Source organism: Kryptolebias marmoratus, unplaced genomic scaffold, assembly GCF_001649575.2.
Source record: "Kryptolebias marmoratus isolate JLee-2015 unplaced genomic scaffold, ASM164957v2 Scaffold225, whole genome shotgun sequence".
Lineage (NCBI taxonomy): Eukaryota > Metazoa > Chordata > Actinopteri > Cyprinodontiformes > Rivulidae > Kryptolebias > Kryptolebias marmoratus.
The window spans coordinates 419-6,999 of record NW_023665959.1 but is presented as its reverse complement, the minus strand read 5'-3'; the positions used below and the strand labels follow the sequence as shown (position 1 = coordinate 6,999).

Here is a 6,581-nt window from a genome sequence, read left to right as displayed (position 1 = left end):
GCTCCTTAAAACAACAGAGGTTAAAAAGGTTATTTATTTCTTTATTTTTCTCCAGCAGCTCATCANACAGCTCTGTGACTCCTTTTCAGATGGAGTTAGCCAAGGAAACCTCTCAGAGCGAACAAACCAGCCTTTATTCTCAGCGTGCTTGAAGTCCTCCTATACTTTGGAGCCCTTCGGCCTTTGGAAACTTTTTCTAACTTGTTTCATGTCGACTGTCGCAGCTGCAGACTCTGCTTTATCCTCCATGACAGTTTGAAACTGGAGCTCAGGCGGAGCCGACCGGAGCTCGTCTGACGTACGCAGCGCAGACTAGCAGTGTGGAGAAAAACTGCTCTTATTTCAGTCCATACGGTTAAGGAAGTAAAGAAGGAAGGCAGGAAAATATTTTCTTTGTAGAAGTTAAAAAGAGATATGTGGTCAAGAGGGGGGGAGACGGAGGCGAACCCAGAGCGCAGACTCATCTTGAAAAACTAAACTAATTTATTAAAGTAAAATATAAAAAAAAAAAAAGGCTGGCGTGGCAGCAAAGAACAACAAACACAAAATCCACAAAGGCAAGGCAAAAGAAAGGCATGGCACAACAAACTTGGCAACAGGAACAGAGTGGAATGACCCAGTGGAGAATGGAGAGACAGAGACTGGTTTTAAAGGCTGAGGGAGAGATGAAGATTGGTTGCAGATGTGGACGTGACATGGAGCAGGTGAGGTGGGCGGGGCAGACGTGACGTGCGCTACCGAAACTTAGCGCAAGTTGTGTAAACAACGAAAGCGCTATGGACAACGTTGACCCTGTGTTGTTGCTGTTTTTTAAACTTATGGGGATTCTCCTGAGACTTCAGGAAGAGAGGCGATGCAGCGATTGTTGCGCGGAGTAGGACAGCTGTTATCCGCTGGAGATTTCAGGCTTTACAGCGCCTTCAGCTGGGGGACAGACGGCAAAAACGTTGCAGGGTAAGCTAATGCTGTTGTTTATATTTCGACCGTTCGCTCTTTATGCTTCCATCTGGTCACACCCACGACCAATGAGTGAACAGGAGCTAAGTTTGCGCTGCCCACGAAGCAGGGCCGACCCAGCTGGCCCTACTCCGAAGCAGGGACCAAAGAAACAGGGACCAACCGCGAAAAAATGCAGATGTAAATGCTCGCAAAGCGAGCCGAGTAGAGTGGAGCCGGGACTGTTAGGGTCCATGTAAAAGGGGAATTAGACTGCTGACATATTTCCTGTTGATGTTTTATCTTTTGTTATTGCCTACTGCTGAAATAAATACATAATTAATAGGTGATATTGTTTTTGCTCCTATCTGTGAGTGTGTTTCTTTCTAGCGTTGAGACAAATTTGAAGATACTCAGCTACTAATACACCAAATTTTAGCTCAATATTCAGGCAATATTGATTAGTTTTGGCAGCCATCTTTAATCACGTTGAACCCGAAGGTTCATCACTTATTGATGTGAAAACAATGATTACTTTCTGAGATTTTCAAAAAAATGTAATAGGTGATTCATAAAATATTTTCATAAAAGTACCCCTCACCACCACACAAACACACACACATAGACACTGGTGGGCGATAAACATGTCTGACCTCAGAGTCTCCAGTCTACATTGTGGACTCTCCAGAAAACCACACAGCTGCTTCACTCCTGAATCCTGCAGGTTGTTCTGATTCAGGAACAGACTTTTTAGATGGGAGGGGTTGGATTTCAGAGCTGAGCCCAGAGAAGAACAGCTGATCTCTGACAACCTGCAGAAACTCAAACTGAATAAAGAATAAAACATGCAAGTTTAAAAAACAAAACAAGACTTTTAAAGACTCTAAACTCTGAAAAACATTGATCCAACTAAAAGCGGTTTGAACTTGTTTCATACTAAACTATTTGAATTATTGAAGTTTAATCAGTAATAACAAATAACTAGAAAGTTCCTGGAGAAATTTTGATGGCGCCTGGCATTTTGTGCGTTAATACTAAATCAAGATGGCTCCAAAAGCTGATCAGTTGCAGACAGGCATCATAAAGGGCTGATCCTTTACACATGAGGAGTCCAGCTGTCAAGTTTAACATTCCTGCTGCGCACAGTTGCAGAGTTAGAGCTCACGGGCTCCTGTGACCTTGACATTTGACCTTGGGACCTTGAACTCTCTAGCATGGAACCCTGAGCCATGAGGGTTCTAGCTGTAAAGTTTGACTTCCTATGTTACACGGTTACCGAGTTAGAGCACCCACAAATTTTGGTCTCAATTTTCACCTTGTTAGCTTTGGTAGCCATCTTGATTTTTTTCTTTTAGCATTAAGTATGACAAGGGGCTCCATCTCAACTATTACCATATCAAATTTTAGCTCTATATGTCTAAAAATGACTGAGTTAAAGCTGAAAGAAACTTTGAGGAAATTGGCAGTTGTAGACAGGTATCATAAAGAGCTGATCCTTGACACGAGGGTTCTACCTGTGAAGTTTGACTATCTTATGTTAAACCATTGTCGAGTTAGAGCATGCACAAGTTTTGGTCTGAATTCTTGACCTCGCTAGCTTAGGCAGCCATCTTCATATCTTCACTTAGTATTTAGTTTGTGATGAGGCTCTGTGTCAGCTACTGCCACACCAAAATTCAGCTCAAAGGGTTTGTCTGCCTACTCTGCCGTGTAGCAACCTCAGCCAATCAGAAGACAGCTGTTTTTTGTCAGTTGGTGCTTTAACAGCCAATTAATCTGTCTCACAGACGTGACAAAGCCTGAGGAGTACATGCCGAACAAACAGTCGCTGTGCCAAAACTATAAGGCGTATTGAAAAAATTCTTGGACCGTGAGTGAAAGGAGAGAGTGGTTTTCATTCCTTTAAAAACTCAAATTTCTACAGTGCTTTAAGTCCGAGACAAGTTAAAAACATCCCTTACAAGACATTTCCATAAAAAAATTGAGACAACTCAATGAAAAACATAGAACAAAAAATCGTCACAGTCTGCCTTTTGGGGCTCTTATTTCAGTCCATACGGTAAAGGAGGAAGGAAGGAAAATATTTTATTTGTAGAAGTTAAAAAGAGACATTTAATGTTCTTCTGGCATCTGGAGCAGCTTAGGTTCCAGTTCAAACTTGGACTAGACTATCCTCAACTAAAACCTTTAACACAGGTTGTGATCTAAGAAACCTGTATTCTGTTTGGGAAAATACAAAGAAATCAAGAGTTATTTCTGGATTTTGTTTGTTTGTATCTATTCAAAAGCTACAACACTTAGACTGTTGACATATTTCCTGTTGATGTTTTATCATTTGTTATTGCCTGCTGCTAAAAGAGAAAAATAATCAATAGGTGATCATGTTTTTACTGCTAAGTATGTGTGTGTTTCTCTCTAGAATTGAGACAAAGTTGAAGATGCTCAACTACTGCTAACCAAAGTTTAGCTCAATATTTTTACAATTTAATGAGTTATAGCTTTTATTGTTCAGGCTACATTGATTATTTGTGGAGGCCATCTTTAATTAGATTGACCTTAAAAACTAATGATTTATTGATGTCAAACCACTAAAATCTGTTCAGATATTCATCAGATATTTAAATAACAGTGGGTGATAAACATGTCTGACCTCAGAGTCTCCAGTCTACATTGTGGACTCTCCAGAAAACCACACAGCTGCTTCACTCCTGAATCCTGCAGCTTGTTGCCACTCAGGTCTAGTTCTTTTAGATGGGAGGGGTTGGACTTTAGAGCTGAGCCCAGAGAAGAACAGCTGATCTCTGACAAACTGCAGCTCCTCAAACTGAGTAAAGAATATAACAGTTAAGTATTATATATTAAATATAATATAATAGAATATTAAATATAAGCTCAACATTAACATGTATTCATCTCCATGACAACAGTCATGTATCATATAAAACCAGCTGTGAATCCAGCTGTTCACACTGAAAGTGAACGCTCTGTTCCTGACACAAATACACTCAGGAGTTCAGCTGACACTAATATGAAGCTTCAGCAGTCTGACACTAATTCTGTCTGCTTCTTCCAAAGTTACACAAACTGAGAACAACATCCCTCTGACATTTGGACTTCAGGTTGGAACTTTGGAGACAAATGATCAGATTTCTTAACAGACAGTTGGAAACATTGAAATATATTTAGTTTCATGTTCATATAAATCCCAAACAACAATGTACTAAAAAGGTAAAACTTAGGTAAAAAATTTAAACTAAATTTAGTGAAAACAAATAGTAATTTAAATTACCTTAGCTTCTCCAGTCTACAGTTTGGACTCTCCAGTCCAGCAGACAGAATCTTCACTCCTGAATCCTGCAGGTTATTGGAGCTCAGGTCCAGTTCTGTCAGGTGGGAGGGGTTGGAATTTAGAGCGGAGGCCACCACTTCACAGTGAGTCTCTGAGAGTCCACAGGCAGAGAGTCTGTCAGGACACAGAAAAAGAAAATGATTTCATCAGGATAAATGACAACTTCTCCTCAGATTCTGACTTTTCCATTGATGCTGACTTTTTGTTTTAGGTTCATTTAACTATAAAATCTGTATAAAAAATTCTAACTATGTACAGCAGGACTTGAGCTGATGTTGATAGACTCGATTGATTCCGCTGTCCGACCTGCTGTGCACATGCACAGTATTGGAACCACTTAATATGTTGAGACGAGCGAGTCATTTTGCGCCTCACTATGGGAAAATATAAGTTTTCACAACTTTGGCATGATGACCCATCATTCAAAGACTGGCTTAAGCTGGTCATGGGGAACGATCGAGAAGCATTTTGTAAAGTGTGCAGAAAAATATAAATTTGACCTGGAATGGTGTTACGGATATCAAATCAAGCCAAGCATCCACCATTCACCAGCAGTGGATTTGCACACATGGGGGCAGATCACTATTTCATTTTTTTGGTGCTACACTTCACTTTAGCTGTCAGTCTCTCTTCTCTCAGGCTCAAGCACTTTGGATCGCCTTGCTGCTGAAAAGTGCTATATAAATAAATTTCACTTCACTTCACTTCTCAGGACTGTCTGTCTCCATTCCTCTGCCATCTCATTCCCCCCAGCATGCTCTCGCTCACTCTTTCTCAATCTGACAGTAATATTAAATGGTATCAACTGATGAATGCTGTACTTGTACAGATGAAGGTTTTACCACTTTTCCAAAACTTGCAATGGAATTTTCATTTTGGGGCATGTTTACACTGCTATCTGTTGTTTGCGTTGCAGTTGGTGATGTTATTTAACTTACTTTAGTTGCTTGATATTATTCCTGCTGATTATTTAGTTTGAGGATTTACCACATTATCAATATTCTATTGGGAATAAAACATTGGCTTGTAAAATTTGAATGTCATTGCATTTTGTTTATATTCTTAAAAAAACAAATTTCCTAAGTCTTCTGGAAATGCATTTGGAATATTTATGTTTGTGAGGTCTCATTCAAGACAAAGTCACAGTTACACCTTCAAGTACTGTATTATCTGCACTATAGGTTGCACTGGATTATAAGACGCATTGTCAATGAATGGTCCATTTTCGAACTTTTGTCATTTATAAAGCGCACCAGAGTATAAGGTGCATTAAGCAAAATAAAACAGCCCCCTGTCTTTTTTATGAATACTTCACCAACGTAAGCGTCACGTATAAATGCCTACACCGCACCGTGCATGGAGCCCTGCGCAGAGCCCTGCATGACTATAACTGAGCCTTAATGCTGCAAGCGGTGCAGATTTGTAGTTTACCAAAGTCATACTAAAACATTACGACTTCTTACATAAATAAGGTGCTCCGGATTATAAGGCGCACTGTCATTTTTTGAGAAAATTAAAGGCTTTTAAGTATGCCTTATAGTCCAGAAAATGTGGTAATTGGGATCAGGTTTTGTCTTCGGTGAGAGATGGGCCATCATCTTACATTGGTCAGTGCTGTGAATCCACCGCTCCCCCCAAAAGCGGCTGCTGCTCAATTTTGTGTTGGTAGTAAAAGTATTGTAGAAGTAGTAAAGTAGGTAGTAAATTCAACTCTAGGATCCCTGTATTAAGCCCGTGTAAACATTTTGATCAAAGTTTAACCAGAAATATTGATTATGAACTTAACACACACATCTGGCATCAGCATTTTCATCAATGGTTAACTTTGAGTCAACAGTTCATTTACCATCTGCAATGTTTGACAGAACTTCATTTTTGAGTTAAGAATGCAGATAAGTTGATAAAAGTTAAGACCTGTAACCTTTTTTATCCATTCATATATTGAAATGTTCAGCTCATTCAGGAGATGGGTGTTGGGGTTTCCATTTTGTAACTTTTATACTTTTCAAAATATTTAACTTTATTTACAAATACAGAAATACATGGAGATGTTTTCAAATCTTTTAAAACCATTGTTGTCTTTGAAATCTGTTTCAGTGAACTTCCTCTCTGTTTTTGTCTTTTCATGCTATTTTTACCTTTCCATTTTGTAAATGTAAATGCTTGCTCTATGGTAGCATTGTCATGAAGAAAAAGACAGACAGCAGCGAGGCAACTCAGGTGAATCCTTTTAGTTAAAACTGCAGCTAACAGGCAGCATACAACAATATCACCGGTAGTGACGAAACAACATAAT

The 6,581-nt window shown here is 39.4% G+C and overlaps 1 long non-coding RNA gene across 1 annotated transcript; it reads right to left on the bottom strand.

Moving 5' to 3' along the window:
• Positions 1-1,601: 1,601 nt before the first annotated feature.
• LOC119616850 lies at positions 1,602-4,420 on the bottom strand. Its single transcript, XR_005232904.1, has 3 exons — positions 4,226-4,420; positions 3,587-3,760; positions 1,602-1,763 (listed from the first exon to the last, which is right to left on the bottom strand). It is a non-coding gene; the product is annotated as an uncharacterized LOC119616850 (long non-coding RNA).
• Between the last annotated feature and the right edge of the window lie 2,161 nt (positions 4,421-6,581).